At 35.5% G+C, this 20,730-nt stretch overlaps 1 protein-coding gene and 1 non-coding gene across 2 annotated transcripts in view; both read right to left on the bottom strand.

The window, feature by feature from the left end:
• LOC118189302 (zinc finger E-box-binding homeobox protein zag-1-like) overlaps positions 1 to 20,730 on the bottom strand; it is a 284,002-nt gene that overhangs the window by 205,818 nt on the left and 57,454 nt on the right. The window lies entirely within an intron of this gene.
• On the bottom strand, positions 1,143 to 1,215 carry TRNAT-UGU (transfer RNA threonine (anticodon UGU)). Its single transcript has one exon. It is a non-coding gene; the product is annotated as a tRNA-Thr (tRNA).

Genomic DNA, 20,730 nt, shown 5'->3' with positions numbered 1-20,730 from the left:
AGGCCCGTAGCTCTTGCAACTCTTAAAGCTGTTAGGGCTATCAAGTATTTTTGTACTTCTTCTTATGGCTTTAGATTTTCAATTTCATCCTCTTATTATTATAATTTATTTATTAACAAGCATTAACCATGTGCAATTAATTACGTTACAGCTGTCATCAACTACTTTTCATATTACAGTATTTCCTCGCGTATTCCCCTCTTTTTTTTACTAATTTTACAGTTTGAAAATCGGGCGGGGGGAAATTATGCGAATTATTTAATTTTCGAAGGAAGCGGTTACAATAAGAACACAAAAAATAAAAAGCAGTCATGGATAAACTAAAACTGGTAACTATCACAATATTTCCTTGAAAGAAACCTACATTCCAATAAGAATATTTGTAATATTTAATAAGGTATCTTCATTCCTACTTCTCTTTAACTTGAATCTCGCCGGTTCTTATTGTTAAATTTGCTACTCCTTACGCCTCAAATCATCCATAAATAATTAAAGAAGTTGAAAGTGCGCTTGACTCGGCAAAATTGTAGATTGAATGTCAATTCGCGTTTGCTTCTTGCATTACGCTGGCATAGAATGCAACTATTACTAGAGCGAAAAGCTTTGGACTTACCTTCGGCAGACAGTTAGGGAGGTTTGCTTTTATTACTAAGACGAAAACAATCACTACATGAACAAATTCATTATAAAATTTAGGGGAGCACGTTTTTTGAACATGGTGAGGAAGAGAGAAATTATACGAGTGCTTTCAAAGCTTTTGGAACCCGCCGCTAAAAATGTAGAGATAAAATACACGAAGAAATACGATAAATATTATGCTGTGTAAAACTGTACAGACATTAGGTTATTTGGAAGCAAGAGTCTTGACAAATGAGAAACGCCTTCGCCGAGGATCGAACCACGGGCATCTAGAATACGCGCCCAGCGTGCAGACCACTACACCACGAATGCACGCTAAGAAGGATGGGCGAGATACCTTATATACTCCCCCTAAAACGCCAGTCAAGGGCGACTGGCGTTTTAGGGGACCCAATCGTCAAATCCCGGGTGTGGAGAATCATCATCCACCACCCTTTTACTTCGGGCGCCACTGTAGAGACATTAGGTTATTTTTGAAACAGAAATAAGTGAAAAATGAGCAACGCCTTCGCCGGGAATCGAACCACGGACCTCTGGAATACACGCCCAGCGTGCACACCACTACACCACGAAGGCGTAAGAAATACTCTAGAAAATTATTGGAATTACCTAGTGCAAGCATCATAGGATCTTGCTCTTTTTGGCCACATAAACTCTACTAGAACATACTCAGGAACCCGGTAACTTCTCGCACAGGCTTCTGTGGTGATGTAAAATAACACCACCACAGACGAAGGGTCAAAACAACCCTTAACTATTCTCAACTATGAACAAAAAGGCACGTATCTCGTGCATTACAATAACAGCGACAACTTGCGGTGGAACTTAAGAATCGTTACACAATTAATTGCAGACTAAACAGTAGTGCTGCACTAGCAACCTAAAATAAGGTTTAACTAGGTTGACTCGACAACCTACACGGCATGAGAATTATTTAAATGGCGAAAAGGCGTATCAGCAATTCCGCGTAACAGAAATGTCAGAATCGTAACGTGCGCTGGTCAGCGAAAATACGCTCTGATTAGACTCTAAGATTCACCCGTTTAAATACTCACTTCCCTTAACTTAAATTAGCACCCTGGTGAGGAAATGCGAGGGGAAGTTGAAGAGCTCAGGAAAGATAACAAAAAAAAATTTAATAATTGGTTAACTGAAGTAAGGAAACCCTACAGCATTTTTTTTTTTTCTCCCACAGGTTAAAAGATTTGATGGTAAATCAATTAACTCCAAATGGAATGTTCTGACATTTATAGAAGAACAGTCAGATCATAATTTTGTGGAGACAGAAGACAGTGCCCCCCCCGAAGCAGAAAATCTGAAAAACGCAGCAAGGAATGTGATAATTCTATATCATTTGTCAACTGGGACTTGAAGACGTGTGTATAAATGCAAGAAATTTTCAAAAGAAGCTGCATCCGCCATTTTATTAATATATGATTAATTCCTGCATTATACACAAGCAATGACTGCTAAATTTTGAGATTAAATTAAATTTATTTAAAATTAAAATTAATAATAAAATTAATTTAAATAAATAAATTTAAACAAAAGTTGAGTTAATTTAAAAATATAACGCCTTGGGAAAATAGAAACTCTCAACTCTACTAGTAAATTAATACAATTAAAGTCAAATTAACATAGTCATTGAGTTTTATTTATTTATTTATTTATTTATGACAGACTTAACAATTTGTCAATCATGATGGAAAACTTCCTTTTTCCATTTATAAAAAAAATGGCAGTATAATGTAAGTGTAGCGAAATCTAATTGCTGAAGTAGTTTATAAATATCGGTACAACAGGATACAGTGGCAATTATACTATCAATTTAATGAACTATGCGTTGCATCCTGTTTCTTTCAGCAGTCAACTTAGGCCTCTCCTCCTCTCAGTTGTGTATACAAGGGTCTTCGAAGTTAATATTGGCGGCCCTTGTTTTCTATACACTTCACTACACGCTCACGTATTTAACCTTAAGACAACGAAATTTGCTCTTCCCTTTTCTCCGCCCCCCCCGTCAAACACTACCAAATCTTTGCGAGAAAAATACGGGAAGAGAGAAAGGGAGAAAAAAAAATAACAACAACAACAGTAATAGAACGTAAGACTGTGCGTGTGTGAGAAAGAGAGAGAATTTTTTTTTTCTTTTTTTATTTCTTTCGCGTCGCCAGCTGACGTTATGAATGGAGTCTGCGAGCAGAAGATGCGGAAGATCAGTTGATGCGGAGAAAAAAGATCCGGATGGCAAAAGCGGGAGAGAGAAAGTTTTCAAACCCAGTCACTCATCGATAGTACAGATTAGTAACTCTGTCGACCGGTGAAGGGGGGAGGGAAGAGGTTATACGGATAAACTAAAAAGCAAATCTCTCTCTTTCTCGACTACCCTCCCCCATCACCACTACCTCATCCCCTACAGTCCCACACACCAATCGGGACTTTTTAAGGAAAGGGAAAATCTTTCGTTTTCGCGCGGGGGAGGCTATGTATATTCATTCCACGAGATGGAAAGAGGAGGTGAAGTCTTCGTTCGAAATGTTCTCCTCAACACCCAACCCCCCTGTTCGAAAAATTTGAGTTCACACTCCGGTAGGTGCGTGGAAGAGGCGACGGAGCATACAAGCGAAGAAATTCGGGAAAAAGAACCCGGGATATTTGCCAGAGCCAATTTATCCCCAAATTGTTTTTGATGCCAGTGCGGCTCCAGACGCGAATTAAAATAACAAAAAGGGAATAAAATCGGGGACGGCAAGAAGGGGTCCGGGTTCAATGGGAGGAATACCGGAAATAAAAATCCACATGCAAACAGTTTTAGCAGCTGATTGGTCCAATAATCTTAAAGAACAACGACTGTCGTCGCATAAAATACTGCTAATACAAGAGACAACTTTAAAAATGCGCAATTTAAAATTTCTTTTCTCTTGTCGGAGGAAGACAGCAAAAGAAAGCAAATCAAGAAAGAAAAAAGCATTTGGAATTTGTATGGGAAGCGAATAGATGAAAACTGGAGAATCGCACATTACTAAATATAATTCCTTTCACCACTCCTAGTTGCTCACTGCTCTTATAACTTACACCATTTTTTCCCAAAAGGCGCCACCAGTGAGCGCTGATGAAATATAAGGAACATTCAAAAGCAATTGGATAATAAGACCATGCTTAGAAAATAGGATTTAACCTTTGGACTACTAACAGAACATATACGTCAGACTAAAAGTTTAGAAATTACTGCTGTGTTAAAGTACTTACTTAAAATGTCCTGAATGTTGGGGATCATCTTCCAACAGCTGGAAAATCAAGACGCAATTGTGCTCGTTGTACACAAATGAAGAACAAGTATGAGTTGCCCAAAGTGTAATGTTGAGTTACGCAAACAATGCGTTACCCTGTACCATGCGATGTAAAATCTATTTCATATAATAAAGTTTTCCAGGATAATAGGTGTGCTTGTAGTAAGTCCATCGCTACGTGGGAGACATATGTATCCCACCGTTAACTATGGCCGGGACTTTGTGTCAGTCCTGTTGTCCTGTTGTGTGTGTGTGTGTTTCGCTTGAAAACTGTTTGTCAAAAAATTCCTAAATGTTAAATTTACCTTATTTGTGACATTTTGCTCACTTGAATAGAAAGCGGGGTAATGTTTTTAAACATTTTTAAATAACTATTTACCCGATTTAAAAAATATCACAATCATGCATCTTTGCAAAAACTGACGTAACGTAAAACGACCCTTCACATAGGCTGCTAAAGGTATAACAGACACAGTGACGGTTTGTTACACACACGGTATAACAGACAAGACATGGTGTAACAGAACAAATGATGACAACTTCAAGTGGTGATAGCACATGGCAAAAGCAACAATTTTCGTAATACAATGTACAGTGGAATGTGAATGTAAACGCGGAGGACCCAGGAGTACATGAAAGCACATCCATCTAAGGAGAACATGGAAAACAAAAAATCGCTTTAATGACGGATGATAACCAGAAATAATGTTTAATATTTAAGAACAAATGGCCATATGAATGGTGATGGCCATTTTCAGGCTTGGAAGTAGAGCCGGGAAGGTAAATAGTGGACTTTTATACGAAAATTCTCCCCTCTCCAACTTCATGATTCAACTAACATATAGCCTTAATGCGGTATGACATATATACCCAAATCCTACAGCCTAAACATAACATCTAAAGACACCTAAAGTCTCAATTGATGAATATTTCGAAGAAGAAATTCATACATTCTTTTAGACAAAGTAGCCGGTTGAAAGTAAGTACTGTACGACGCTTATATGGAAAATTCGGTATGTCCACTTCCAGTCGTGGAAGTTGGGCCGAAAAGTGGACTTTTAGCCGAGAATTCTTTCCCAACCTACGAAAAACGTGCAAGTAACCAGGACAGCTATCAGCTTTGGCCTTGAGTAGGTTTCCTCTTCCAAAGTTATTCATACGCAGAACTGTCCCTGAATTCTTGATTTCCTTAGTTGGGTTGCACATTTGGCGATGACTTGCTAAACTTCGCGTATTAATGAACAGCACATCTCTCTTCGATAGAACAATCGAGCAACGGTGAAATACAATTCATATGAATTTGATGATGTTTAAAATTAATTATACAAGGGTTGGAACTTTAATAGTGGCAACTATTTATTTACAAAGAATACAAAAGTGATTCATGTCACCATGTTTTACAGTCCTTCAATATAGTAGCCAGCATTGTGTACAACTCGTTTCCAACGATGTGGAAGTCGCAAAATACCTGTAGCAGCGCCTATTTTGTTGATAGTTTGAATGGACCGGTCTACTGCCGCAAGAATCTCAGGAACAGTTTGGAAGCGAGTGCCACGAAGTGGTTCCTTTATCTTAGGAATTAAGTCATAGTCACAAGGGCTTAGATCTAGGGAGTATGGTGGATGGTAAAGCACTTCCCAGCCCCATCGCTTGAACAAATCTGTCACAGCCTGCGCTGCATGCGGCCGAGCATTGTCATGCAAAATGAGAGGAGCGTTCTGCAGAAAGTGTCGCCGTTTTTTTTCTCAAAGCTGGTCAGAGATTGTGCTGCGCAGTGACGGTATGCGTTAGGATGACACCATCACAGTCGTACACGAGAATCACCATAACTTTCACATTGCTGGGGTTCTGACGAAATTTTGAACGTCGTTGTGACCCGTGATGACGCCATTCGTTTAATTGGCGTTTCAGTTCTGGCTGGTACGATTGGGCCTAAGTCTCATCCAGCGTAATGATACGGCGTAAAAAAGCATCTCCTTCGCGCTCATAGCGCTCCAGGTGGTTTCGGGCAGCATCGTATCGTAGCCATTTCTGCATTTCCGTCAACTGATGTGGAAACCATCGTGAAGCAATTTTTCTCATGGACAGGCATTCCTTCAGAATGTGCAGCACAGTCGCATGCGCTAATCTTGTTTGTCCGGCCAGCCGACAAATTGTTTGGTGGCGATCACTGTCCATTAGTGCGGCAACAGCTTGCACGTCTGCATCGCTGACACTCGGACGACCTGGCCTCAGCATGTCTGCCACGTTTGGGCGTTCTTCATTGAATGCTTTCACCCATCTTGCTACGGTTCTGTAAGGCAATACAGATTCCCCGCAAGCCTCTTGAAGCCCTTGATGACACTGTCGTGCTGTACAACCTCTGGCACATTCAATTTTCATCCAACATCGTTGTTCTTGTTTTGAAAACATCCTAACAACACTTACTTTAAACCGCGAGCTAATACAAGGATCTGTTCTTCGCGTCACTCCGCATGCGCGTGACGTAGGCAGGACGAGTCTTTTTGCTGAGAGGTAAGGTAGGTATGTAGTTTACATGTGGTATACGCGATATTCTTTGGTTTTGTTGCGTAGCGTTTTTTTCAGCTGTGTTGCCACTATTAAAGTTCCAACCCTCGTAATTTAAAACCGAAATGAATGAAAAAGTTATTTTTACTATACTCTTTTAAGCACGAAATTACCCAACAATGGTAGAAAAAAATTCGCATGGATTTGAGATTGATTAACAATAAACTGTAATTTAAACTTAATTTGAGAACAAAACTCTTTCACACAGATTCACTTTACACTGAAATACAGCAATGCTTTCCATAGTCTGCCTCATCTATTATCCCACACTGTTTAAAATCGGACTAACTGGAAACCTAAATACACACAAAAATTCCTAAAAGGTTCCCTCTCAAAAGAAAAAACGGCTAATCTTTGGAATATGGTAACAGGTAGTTTGGCGACATTTTGGTAAGGCGATAAAGGTTACTAGCTAGGACTTTAGCAATAATCTGAGAAGTACACAGTTGGAATCACAGATTATTTTGTCTCAGAGAAATGAGAGATCTTGAGACATGTAATGTGACATTTTCGGGAAAATTCCAATCAGGATTTTAGCTAATAAGGACGTAGAAACAATTTCGCTGCTAAAGTGCAGAATCGCCCACTTATTTGTTTGGCGCTTTTTACAAGAGTAAGAAGAATAGGATTTTTGTCAATTTTCTTTGACTTTTTAAGTCAAAATAGGTCGATGTGTGCCTATAAAGTCAAGAGTGTGCGCAATGCCATTTTTGTATTTTTGTGCAATTCTGAGATAATTTTTTTAAGTGAAAATAGGTCGACGTGTACATGGATACCGCGTATGTGCAATTCTTAAAAACGCGCGAAGCAGTGGGCGATACTGCACTTTCTCCCAATTTCGCACCTAATCTTCGTCATGATTAAGCATTTTTGTTCCATAAAAGTTCTAGCATAGCATGAGCGTAATTCGGCTAGCAGATTGTTGAAAAAAATATTGAGGGAAAAAAAAAAAAAAAAAGCCTTTGCTTCGTGAAAATAAAATGGCGTACAAAATAAAAATTAGCAGGTTGCTGTAGCAGGGTTGGTCGCCAAATTTTCGCAAAAAATCGCTAAGTTAACATAATCCGAAGATTCACCGAAAAAACTTCCAGTTTTCCAAAACACAAAATGGTGTGGTGTGGTGTATTTAATTATGGCAAAGCACACTAGGGCTGTCTGCCTAATGGGAGGGATGCCTTTCGTGGAGGATTTTCTAAGGGAAACTGGCTCGTATACACGTTACACATGGGGAAAACCACGAAAACGCCCATGCAGCCAGCCCTTTCGCGGGATTCGAACCTTGGACCGAACTACCAGTGTTCAGCGACTTTACCGCTCCTCCGCTGGTGGGCCAGAACACAAAATGCATTTTATAAATTCAAATATCTTTATTAATTATGAATATTTTTTTAATGCTTATTTATTGTAATTCATAGCTTATTGTCTAAATATTTCTATATCGATGTCTACAGATGTTTCTTTGGCGTTTAACTGGCTCAAATGTTAGCTCAAAGTACATGGTTTTTCCCTTTCAACTAATCTTTCACCGGGTTAAAGAACATCAAACCAAATGAACCAACCAGCTGGACATGCATCGCAAGGACGATGAACTAATTGGCACATGCATCGGAAGATGCCTAGCATACCACTTACTTCTGTAGCAGAGAGACTAATTTTGGTGACAAGGTCTTCAGAAGAGTCAATCTGCATCTCATACTCTAGACATGTCGTTGTTGTGGTACATCCCCAGGAGATAGTAAAGAAACATGCAAACTATTTACAGCATAATTCAACACAATTACATAAAAAGTGTTAAAGTGGTATCATAAAACGGTCAGCACACAGAGATGTTAACAGCTATGAAATAACAATATAAGGTTTGAGAAAAAACTTAAATGTAGTTTTGAAAATCACAATATAGAGATATACGTTTTTTCGGAGTGGAAACATAAAAATAGGCAATTCCTCAACAATATTATTAACTGCAACCGTTTATAAGACAACTAACGCAATATTTAAACAAATCAAAATTATAATAAGAATTCATAACAGTATAAATTCGACAAATAAAAATGCAAAAGAGGTAAAATATACAAGACAATACAATTCAAAATTTAATCTCCTTTTATTTCGTCAAATTCGAAAGTTCGTCGTATTTAGATTATAGGTGTAAAAAATGTTATATAAATTCATCTTCATTAATAGCATTATGTATAATAATATCAAAATTATTATTAATAGTTCAAATTTTAATTTCTTAAGAAATTCTCGTTCATTTATTGTATATTAGTTGAAAGCGCTTAGACACATATCAGTTACATACAATGAAAAACAGAGAAGACAATTAAGCTTATATAATAGCTGATTGTGAAGGTAGAAATGCATTTATATTCTTCTTAAATCTCTAAATATAAACAGCAGGTTTTTTATTGACATTGGATTAAGTTAATTTTCCATTATATATTAGAAAATATTTGTAGTGATTTCTCTACTGGCGTATCCTCCTCTGAAAGAAATCCGCATTTTTGAGAACATAAACAAACACTGGCAGCAAATATCGCTTTTCTATGACCATCATATCCATAATGCTCCAAAGTCCTACATTTTTTCACAGAAATTTTCAGCAATAATTTTTGTTTTGTACATGTCTCAATTTATTTTAATTTTGGAGAATTATTCACATAAAATTTGTGCAAAACACGGAATACCTGCGAGCGAATGGATGCAGATGATCAAAATGCAAACAAAATGCGCTAATAAATTGTTACAATGTAGACATTAAAACGACTTAAAAGTAAAGTGATATAGCAAACCGAAGAAATCTTTAATATTCGAGAACAAGAAAATTTTTGCACATTTTTAAAATTTTTTTAAAGAATTTTATGTTAAGTCTAAAAAATCCTCAGTCTTTGTGTTATTCTTGAATAACACAACTTTCGAAAATGTTTAAACAGTTTTCAAGAAATTTATGTTAAGTGCTTATTCTTCGTGTTATCATAGCGATATAGACCCCAATCACTGAAATATCTCTACCTTGTTTAATGTATGTTTTTTTTCTCGCATTGAGATATAAAACAACGGTACCTAGAGCCATCGAATTTTCAATAACGTACGTCTCCACCCGAACTCGGACATATGGAAGGCAGAATTTAAAATTTGTTATTTTATTATTTTGTAAAGCATTTATGAGTTTTTGATTAAGAAACTCGGGGATTTCAAAGTGAGCAATGGCAACACTGTACGAAAAAAAAAACGAGACTGTGTATCAGAAATTCTAAAGATATTCTGCTTTTAAGGGAGCTCATACAGCTTAAATCCCTTTTGATCTTCGAATATGTGACTGTTGCAAGAATTGGGATATTTTATTTATTTACCCTCCGGTTGGCGCCGAGTTCATGACACAGGAGACCAGCGACAGGTGCAGACTTGTTTAGATTACTTTAGTTGTGGAATTAAATAGAAACATGTGCCGAATAGCTCTTATTAACTTGTAGTATATTACTACATACTAGCTAGAGAAATTTCGTTTATATTATAAAAAACATCTGATGTGGATACCACGTGACTTCCTGATATGGTCTATTAAATTATACGCATTTTTTTATGTAACTCATTTAAACTTATTTGTTTGAATTTCAAGTCCAATAAAGGGAACTCATACACCTTAAAGCCCTCATGATCTTCGAATATGTGACTATTGCAAGAATTGGGATATTTTATTTATTTTAAAAGCAATTACTTCCACCTTTTTACAGCTGACTATATGATATAGCTGCTTTGGAAACTAGTAACCAGAAAGTTTGTGCTGCCACAAATAATTTTGTAATTTAATCCTCTTCGTGACAAAATATTTCCCCATGTTTCCACCTTGCGCGCATGATATTTTAAAAATGGCTAATGGTACATACTTGAAATTTGATGGAATTCTTTAGATGGGCACTATTTTCTAACTGAACCAACAATCTGATGAATATTTAATTACTGAAAAATTTTATGGACGAAAACATTACAAATTTTTTTAATAAAATACATTTTATAAACTCAACTCAAAATAAAATAAAAATTTAACATGAAATTTTTAGAATTTTAGGTTCACAGTAGTTTCCAGATGTTATAAAAGCTATATATTAAATATGGAATTAAATTATGAAGCAGAATATTTTAAACTGTGCGCGCAAGTTGGAAACATGACGAAACATGTTCTCACAAAGCGGATTAAATTATAAAACTATTAATGGCAACACAAACTTTCTGATAACTATTTCAGAAAGCAGCTATATTATGCAGGCAGCTGCAAAAAGTTGGTAGTGATTGCTTTTAAAATAAATAAGTTATCCCAATTCTTGCAACAGTCACCTATTCGAACATCTTATGGGGTTTTAAGGTGTATGAATCCCCTTAAAAACATGTGTGTGATATTTATCATAATTACAACACCATGATATAATGAACTAACTATTAGGTCTTGGTCTTCGAAGCTTCGTGAAAAAGCCGATGCGGCCCGTGGCTTAAAACGTTCGGAGACCCCTAGGTTAGATCGCTGAAATTGCTAAGGATGGTCCTGTAAGCCAAGATGCGGGCACTATTGAGAAGGTTTACATCTTTTCAACCGCGGACCGACTTCCATAAAACGGCTGACACCTTTATGATGTGGCATTACGTGTCCATTACGTAACAAAAAATCTGATGTGTACACCACATGACTTTCTTGTACAGAATATCAAATTATACGCCTTTTTTCTTGCATTTCATTTAAACTTATTGGATTATTAAGTATACAAAAGGTAAACATAATTGTTAAACTAAATAAATTTAATACGTGTATAATACGGCAAGATATAATACAGTCATGTAAAGAAAAATAAGTCTTCACGGTGAAATGGCGACGGCGAAAAGTCCTAGACCCTCATCCCAATAATGTTCGTGCTACGCCTACACAAGTAAAGACAATAGCGCGCGAAGACAGAATCCTTATTCGCGAATCTGCGAATCGCAGAATGTTTACGTCTTAATTTTTTGTCTTAAATTCTGAAAGCAATTCGGGTTGTCAGAGTTCGGATAATCAGATTCGGATAGTCAGAGTTCGGATAATCAGATTCGGATAGTCAGAGTTCGGATAATCAGATTCGGATAGTCAGTATTCGGATAATCAGATTCGGATAGTCAGAGTTTGGGTAATCAGATTCGGATAGTCAGAGTTCGGATAATTAGAGATATACTGTACTTCAGTAAACATGTTCAACATCAATAGCAGGGATTTTAGAAAACTTACTCCGATAAGAATGCGATTCGGATAATGTCTTTTACTTTATGACAAATTCTTGACACTATTTCTATCATTTATAGATATTCTGTTACAGATAATATGTATATGTTACGGTAAAAGACCGAAATCTGGAGAATGTCGACATTCACCGGTGAATGTCAACATTCACATAGTCTTTTGGTGTATGTCCGAAATATTTTCCAAATACTCTTATTTCTGACTTACACCAGTCAATGTCGACATTCACCAGGCGCTAATGGTAAATGTTGAACATATAACAATATTATATTTTCTTCTCCGTCATTCAGTCGCGAATAAACGCACTTGAAACTTGAAATAAGAACTTAAGAACATGAGAACCTAAAACACACATTACATTCAAAATGAGAAAGGAAAATAATAGAAGTTAAAAAACTTACTTAATTATACAGTACGTTCTAAATGAGAAAATAAAATAACAGTCATAAAAAACTTACTAAATTATGTGATTCAAATCTTATTTATTGCAAAAACTTAAACTATTATGGCACTTTATGACCTCTCTTTTCGGCTTACACCAGAGCATATCCGTGATTGTCGACATACAACGGTGGGGGTCCGAATATACAAGAATGTAGTGCAATATTCGATCTTTCACCAACGTATTTGGTGAATATTAACATTCTCCAATTTCGGTCTTTCACGGTAACATATATACTCTGTTTCAAAAGTGGTAATACATTAACCTAAATGGTAATACAAAAGTCGTGATCCGGGGAATTGAGCAACAGACACTGAATGTCACCAAATCGGGAAAGAATTCACCTAAAGAATGTATCAGATTTTTTTTTCTTTTTAGGACAAAGGTTGTAGAGACATTGGTTTATTTAGAAGCAGGAGACAGAAAAATGAGCAATGTCCTCGACGGGACTTGAACCACGGACCTCTCGAATTCGCGTCCAGCGTGCTGACCACTACACCACGAAGGCATGCCAAGAAGGCGGGAGAAATACCTTATACACTCCCCCTTTTAAAGGGCGACTGGGGTTTTAGGGGACCCAATCGCCAAATCCTGGTGGTGAAGAATCATCATTCACGACATTTTGGGCGCCACTGTAAGAACATTAAGTTATTTAGAAGCAGGAGAGATGAAATATGAGCAACGGCCTCACCGAAACGCATATTTCACAAGTGCACATCAGCGTAGCCACTGAGGGAGGGGTTTTGAAAATGGACCAATGACATTCCATTGAGCTAGTTTGTGGCACTAAGCCTTCGTGCATGTGAGCGTATATGTTGCCTATATTTTAATTTGCATTTGTTTCGTAGCTATAAATATATTGCGTAATAGTAAAAAATCTCGTAGAGCTTTCTTTTATTTTCTGAGTTTAATTAATCTCTGACATTTCACTTTCGTGATTTTTATCACGCATTAATATTTGGATTGAATTTCACGGCATATTATCGCTCTTTACATCTAGAAAATGACTCAAGCTACAATTAGCCTCGAGTATTACATATTTGCTAACACCTGTTCATTAAGAGAATTCAGATGCATATATTTATTACTGAGCTGAGAAGGACTGGAAGTGTTACAATGAATCTAGTGTGTTCTTATTTCAGCGCTTGCATTCTTTTGACTTTTAAAGTGTAAGATTCAGAATACATATCTGATTATATCCATTATTAACACTAAAAGTTATATGTGAATAAATTGAATATATTCGTTGTGGATAAGATAAATTCATTCTGTTTGATGAGTATTTCTTGTTTAGACAGTACATTTAAGAGTAACAATTATTAAATGTGAAATTTAATACAATAAATATATACGAATGAAATTAGTAATGGTCACTTTCAATTAAATTCTGCATTGGCTATTATTATAGAACATCTTCTTCAAACAGACTGCAATAAAATGTGCTGACTTCTATTTAAGTATATAATTGGTGTAAATATTTTTCTCATATGCATCGTTTTATCTAAAGATAGCATTTGGACTCGGATGTTTATCACATATTTCTTTCTTCACATATTTCATCTTATTTACCACTTATTAAGAAATATTTCACATGGATATTTTTGAGGAGTATCCAATATGTGTTTGTATTGATTTCAAATTCTTTCAACCAGGTAGTTAAATCCTCACAATTGCTTATATTTGATCTAACTTCGCAAAGAAAATTTTCATAAGAAATCGGCTACGCTTTAATTATTTTGTACAGAAAACTGCGTAGCAAAATATTTTCAACCATCTTGCTTAAATCTTAAAGCATGCGAAAGGTCATGTTGAAATGACAGAAATATTATTGGATGCTCATTGATCCAACCTAAAAGCTACTCCCTCGGTGGCTACACAGATGTGCACTTGTGAAATATGCCACCGGGACTCGAAACACGGACCTCTCAAATTCGCGTCCAGCGTGCTGACCACTACACCACGAAGGCATGCCAAGAAGTCGGGAGAAATACTTTATAAGTTTACTTACTGAAAAAATTAAATTTTTAGGCACTTGTTGGGAAGTCTACCTAAGAAATGACAGCAATCGTTGACGTCATCATGATGTTGTATTGAGGAATTAAAGCTTATTTTGTGGACAGAAAATACTATCGTGTCCATATGTACTTTATTGCTACATACAATAAATTTATCATGCTACTTTAAATAGCTTTGATCTTCTTCAAGTGTTAAAGCTACCGGATTATGATCAGCACATCTAAAAAGATTAACTGACCAACGCAAAGTGAACGAAGCTCTCGATGCTGTTATATTAATGCAATAAAACTATATTGCAATGCAGTTACGGTTAGATTACATGCATTAAAGACCATTCACCTGCTTTGTTTTTACTTAAACAAATTCAGTATCCTAAGCAGAGCAGAAAACAGACTTTACTCACATCCCATAACACGTTCCTTACATTTTACGTCTTCCACCTTCTTTTCTTATACAACAGCGCTCCCTAGAGTAACCTTAGCGGATAGTTGTTAAAAAAGGAAAAAGAGGAAAAGGCTGATCTGTTCGCACGGATGGTTTCGAAATCGCAAGTAGTCGGAAGCTAGTAGTAGTCGAAGCTGTAGTCCCGGCAGGCAATGATGCCTGAACTGCGTTGCAGCAAAGACAATATAAAGGGGCCAGGCAGGAAGAGAGAAATTTCCAAACCAAATCTGTTCTCTCAGGCGTCACAAAACAGCTGCAGGACAACAAGGATCCCCCAAAGAAAACGATTGGCTGTTCGCCAACAAATCGCCTAGCGCACGCGTGTGTATATGTTTGTTTACGCCTCTCTTTTTTTTTCTTTTAATTTTTTTTTACATATATACATAGAGAGAGACAGATTTGTTACGGGTGGGTCTCCTTTTTTTATCTTTTTTATCTTAATACGTGGGTGATAGCTTTCTTTCTGGCAACATTTTTTTTATATATATTTTGTTGTTGCGTGGCTTTTATGTTTTTAGCCAATTTATGCTACGAAATGAAAGGATGACGTTGCTCCCAGAAACTGGTTTTTGTTAAGAGTGGTCTCCGAGCGAATAAATTGTTTTTTGAAGAGCGGTGATGTTTTATACCAGTTTTTCTTTCCCTTCACTGTCTCCTTTTTTACTTCTTCCGAATTTTGCGGATATCTCAGATGTGAGTACGCTTGCGCAGAAAAGGGTTAAGGTATCTGCCCACGTTAAAAAAACGATTTCGGCGAAAAAATTCGATTTTTTTTATTGCCCAATTTGAAAGGTCAATTTTGTAGGATTCCGAAAATGGTTCATTTTTACGTTTATGATAATTAGAAGAGAAGGTATAGCCAATTAACTGCACTGGAAGTGAAAGCAGAAAGACCGGAAGTGCCATTTAAAAGGCTCAACTTAAAGGTAAACAATGTTGTTATCCGTGCTTTTTTTTAACTGTTTGTGTGTAAAATTGTGCTAAAACATTTCATTTTAATTCTGGGTACTTTTTTTTGTTTCTGGCAATAATTATTTGCCTTAATTCTTTGAACTGGGACTGGCAACATTGCGGTTTTTTTAACTGGGTTTGGCAACATTGCGATTAGGTATAAAGACTATGTTGCTGGGTGCATATATAGCCGTTTTAATTTTTAATTCAGGGTATCTTGGATTACTTCCTGTGTTTGAACATTTAGGCATATCAATTGAACAAGAAATGATTAAAAATTACTTTGGAATTGATAACGAAAGAATAAAAAACTCGAAAATTCATTCGTCGCTCATTTCGAAAATAGCCAGAAAAAAATTAAAATCAAATAGGAAATCAAAATTACTTAAGTATAAAGATGTGGAGGTTGTGATGTACAAATGTGGAGAATTTTAAGTGTGTAAATACAAAAGAACAGATATTCTGTTAATGTGAAATCTTTAAATGCGTTTTTTGAAAAACTAATTTTTCTAGTGTTTTTTTTACATACAAGAAATGTAATTACTCAAAATGTTCTAAAGATATATCTATTAAATTTCACTAAAATGTTTTCTATATTATTTATTAGGTTTTAAGCTACAATCTAAGTAATATTTATTAATTTGATTGTTTTATAAGTATTTCTATATAAAACGATAAGAAATATTTTACAAAAAACTGTGTTTTTTCATGTAATTACACATATTTTAGTAAATTTTAGAAATATCATATACATTTTAGTTCATAACAGAGATAAGTGTTGTAGTAGTATACAGTATAAAAAAATTGAAATATATGCTGGGAGAAAAAATATACGGCATTTAACGTAAGTGTTAAATTCTCCTAAAAATTTGCATAAAATTGCATATATTTCAAAAATTTATAAAAATATTCCTAAAAATTTACCTATTTTCATGATTTGATATCATATTTTGACTAAATAAATCTATATTTCATCAGAATTCTATGTTTTTAAAAAAAAGTGCTCCGAACGTAGGCAGATACCTTAAAAAGATAAAGCAGAATGAACCAGGTATTTGTAACAACGCATCTTTTTTGAAGAACACAAATCTGAACCATGAGTTTATTTACTCACCCACCCCCTACCCAGTTATCTATTCATTAAAATCCTCTAACCGGCAAGGCCGTATATATTATATATACGATATATATCTGTATCTGTGATATCTGCAAGAACGAACTGTAATACGTGCATGTTAAAGTCTTGTATGTCAAAGAATTTAAGCCAATATACTAAAAGTACACAGATCCAGGTATAAAACAGCAGGAGAATTTTTATATTAAAATCAAGAAAATTAATTTTTCTCAGAGTAGTTTTAGAAAATTTGTGCTATCTTAGCGAAAACCATAGCCGGTAAGAAAGTTAAGCTTTAAATTCAAGTAATTTTTTAAATCTTTAACCTTTGGATGTAATTTTAATGTAGATTATGCCAGATTCTTAATGGATTTATTAGCTTATGGCAAACACGTACTAGGGCTGTCTGTTACGGTTAGGAATGCCATTGCTGAAAATATTTTAAGAAAAATTTTGGATCGTGTTCCTGGTTATGCATGGAGAAAACTACGAAAACCGCCAAGGAGGCCAAACCACCATTCTGCAGTATTTCAGTTCGGTTCGAGCTATCAGTGTTCTGCGGTGTAAACTTTCGCTCGTAGACTGGCCTTAAATTCTTAATGAAAAAATCTGATGTGTACATGCACTACATGACTTCCTTGTACGAAATATTAAATTATACGCATTTTTTTTTTTTTTTTTTTTGCATTTCATTTAAACTTATTGGATTGAATTAAATCTACTTCGCCGACACAGCATAAACCACAATAGAATAAATGCATTCTTTGAAATTCACTCTATTTGTTTACCATGGCGACATTCTGACGCTAGGTTCACTTAACAGTATTATATTTCGTTCATATTATAACTCAAAATGCACAAAATTTATATCATTTAAAGAATCATCTAATCGTTGCCACATGTTCTATTCAAATACTATAAGAAAGCTAGAAGGATGTATAAAAGAAATTAAGCAAACAAAACAAAAAAGAAATAGTTTTTACAGACGATTGAGTATTTCTCATTCAATTAATTCAGTTCTCACTTCGCGACAAGGCAAAAATACATAAAAACTCAAAATATCTGTATTAAAAATTACCAAAAAAATCTTAAACACCATTTCCTCGAAAAAATTCCAGAAAGGATTAAGCATGATTTAATTCGCAATAATAAATGAAGGCGGTATCTTTGTTGTTGCGAAGCTAAGTTTCTCTAGATTGGAAACTAATCCACTATCCTGCTGTTTCAAATGTAAACAAGCAATGGCCGCCATTAAAAAAACTATTAGGCTTAGCGGCACTGAAACAACTTTAAAATTGTTGATAATTCTAAAAATATTGCATACAGATTTACTAAAGGTATAAAAACCTTAACCGGAAGACAAGACCAACATAATTCAATCATTTTTAAAGCAAAAAATGTACAATTTACAAACATATAAGAGTAAAGAAACTGAGATCAGTGAGCCGGGTAACAGAGTGGGTATATATATATAAATATAGTATTTATATACGTTTGGTGCGGCCGATTGCTACCAAAATACGAGGTGCACATCTACATGTTATAGCAGTCCTATATACAAAATTTCAACGTTCTGAGGCTACTCGTTTTTGAGTTATGCGAGATACGTACGTACGTTCGTACAGACGCCACGAAAAATTCTCTTCAGAATTCATTTTAAAGCAGTTTTGTAATTGTTTTGGAGGAAAAGAGTATTTTATTTTGTCCTTACGTACAGATATCACGCAAAACATCGTTAAATTTTATTCGATAGCGGCCAAAATGGATATTTTCGTTGAAATATGCTGCCTGAAACTTTTCGCTATTACAATTCTTCCTTTTTACTTCGTACAAGGAAGTAAAAATACATATTTCTGTGGCTTAATAGACTATAATCAGAAAAATGTAAACATTACCTTAAGTCACAGAAATCCGAGTAATACAGGAACTTTATCATGTTAGTGGAAAATTGCAGTATTGCACTGCACAAAGCGTAAACCGCAATGATTCTCACATATAACCGTAGGCACCCTTGACGGAGTTTGGCAGTCTATTACAGAAGGAAAAGAATGCAGACTTATAATTTAAAAAAGCAGTTTAATTACATATGTATTTTTAGTTTAGCCTTACAAGTGCCCTTTCTTCCTCTTCCGCTTTCTTTAAATCTAACAGAAATTTCGTGACAATATCTCTGAAAATAGCTTCGAAGCAGTTGTTCCCTTTAGCGATTTTGAGTCCAAGTTCATAAATTTTATTGCTCTTTCCTCTACTGAAGGCTAATCTCAAAAATGCACGATTTACAACCGAGTTCAAGGGAAGAGGAACACGTGCCTCGTTACAGACAACTAGAACTTAGAATATGACATAAAAATAAGCATAAGAAAATGGCGATGTTGTTTATACGCGTGGGTTGCAAGAATTTAGCGCATTTTGTATATTTGAAAACTGCTACTAAGGTATTTGCTGTAATACATAAGTAATATGTAGTAAGTAAGTATGCAAGGCATGTTCTCAGTCTCCGTTTAAAAGCATATCAAAAACCCACTCTCTAAAAAAGGGTATCTTTCTATAATAAAATGGTATGCCCCAAACAATTTTCCCTTGAAAGATAATAGGATACTTGCGTGTTATCGCAACCATATTAGAAAAAGTCGCCAAAGTTTCAGAATGTGCCAAACTCTGGCACCCATGCGCATAGCGATTTTTCGGGCAACCATGTTCATAACAATCCTTCAGTCAAGCAACGCCGCCATTTTCGTATGCGTTCATATTGTTGTATTCCAACGGCTTTTATAAACAAATATTATATTTTACTCCTCAAACTTAATTTTAAAATATATCCTTGTGGAATTGGCCAGGAATCCTGCGGAAATTTTTTTTCATAAGCACAGAATTTTGAAGCAAAATCCCTAAAGTAAACAAAGCGGAGATGTGCTTGGTAGATAAGGGATGTTAGCGAAGTTTGCGCGATGCCGTATTGCTGCGATTCTCTGATGTTTTCACTGCGTGTTTGGCAGAAAAACAGGCAAAAAAAATTACAAAAGGATTTGAAGAAAAGTTTGTCTTAAGTTTAACGTATCATGGAATATTAATTTAATAATTACATCTTGATTTTAAAATTACGTTTCCATTTTATATGTTAATAATATTTGCCACCTTACAATAAATAGAAAAAAAAGATTCCCATATTATTTATAAAGTTGCCAAAATCACCAATTTACACCCGATAAGAAGCTTTTACCTTTTAATCTGTAAAAAATCGCCAAATTGCGCCAAGGGGTCGCTTTAATACGGAAGTATTGATAATGGTATACGTCAACTTGATATTTCCAGCAGGAAACATACTTTCATTGTCAACACATTTCGGTTCGGCTTAGTTGAATATGGCAAAGCACTCTACGAAAACTGGCTCGTACACACCTTATGGGGAAAACTACGAACACGCCCACGCAGCCAGCCCGTTCGCCTGTAATCGAGCCCAGGTCAGAACTATCAGTGTTCAGCGATTTTAACGCTCGACAGGTGGTGGGGCATAAACTCATTTAAAAAAAGAAAGCATTTTCTAAACATAACCAGTATACATATCCTAAGTTTAGAGACTTATTTCAATGAATAAAGAATGATACACTTTAAAAACGTTTATTATATATAATTAATTACTTTTTAACATACAAAACTCTTACAAGATATAAAAACACATTATTAATTTAACTATTTACGTTATGATGCCACGATTATGTTATGTTAATTGAACAAGGTAAGGCCACTCGAGGGCTATCAACGAACGGAAAAAGATGCCTTTATGGAGGACTTCTTAAGGGAGAGAATTACCGACGCTCGCCCGCTAGTAGGCCTGTTCTATAATGAAAAATATCCAAGAAAAATTTTGATAAGATCGTAATATTATACGAATTTTTCATACATTCATAAAATTAACTTTTGAAGCTGAACTTTATAAATACTCCTGAGATATATATACAACGCCCTGCTCCGGTTAATTTTAAGATCTCGAAAGGGGGGAGAATCA

This window comes from Stegodyphus dumicola, chromosome 8, assembly GCF_044657685.1.
Source record: "Stegodyphus dumicola isolate Sdum_Otavi_A_Nest chromosome 8, ASM4465768v1".
NCBI classification, from domain to species: domain Eukaryota; kingdom Metazoa; phylum Arthropoda; class Arachnida; order Araneae; family Eresidae; genus Stegodyphus; species Stegodyphus dumicola.
This window is presented reverse-complemented; position numbering and strand designations above follow the sequence as displayed.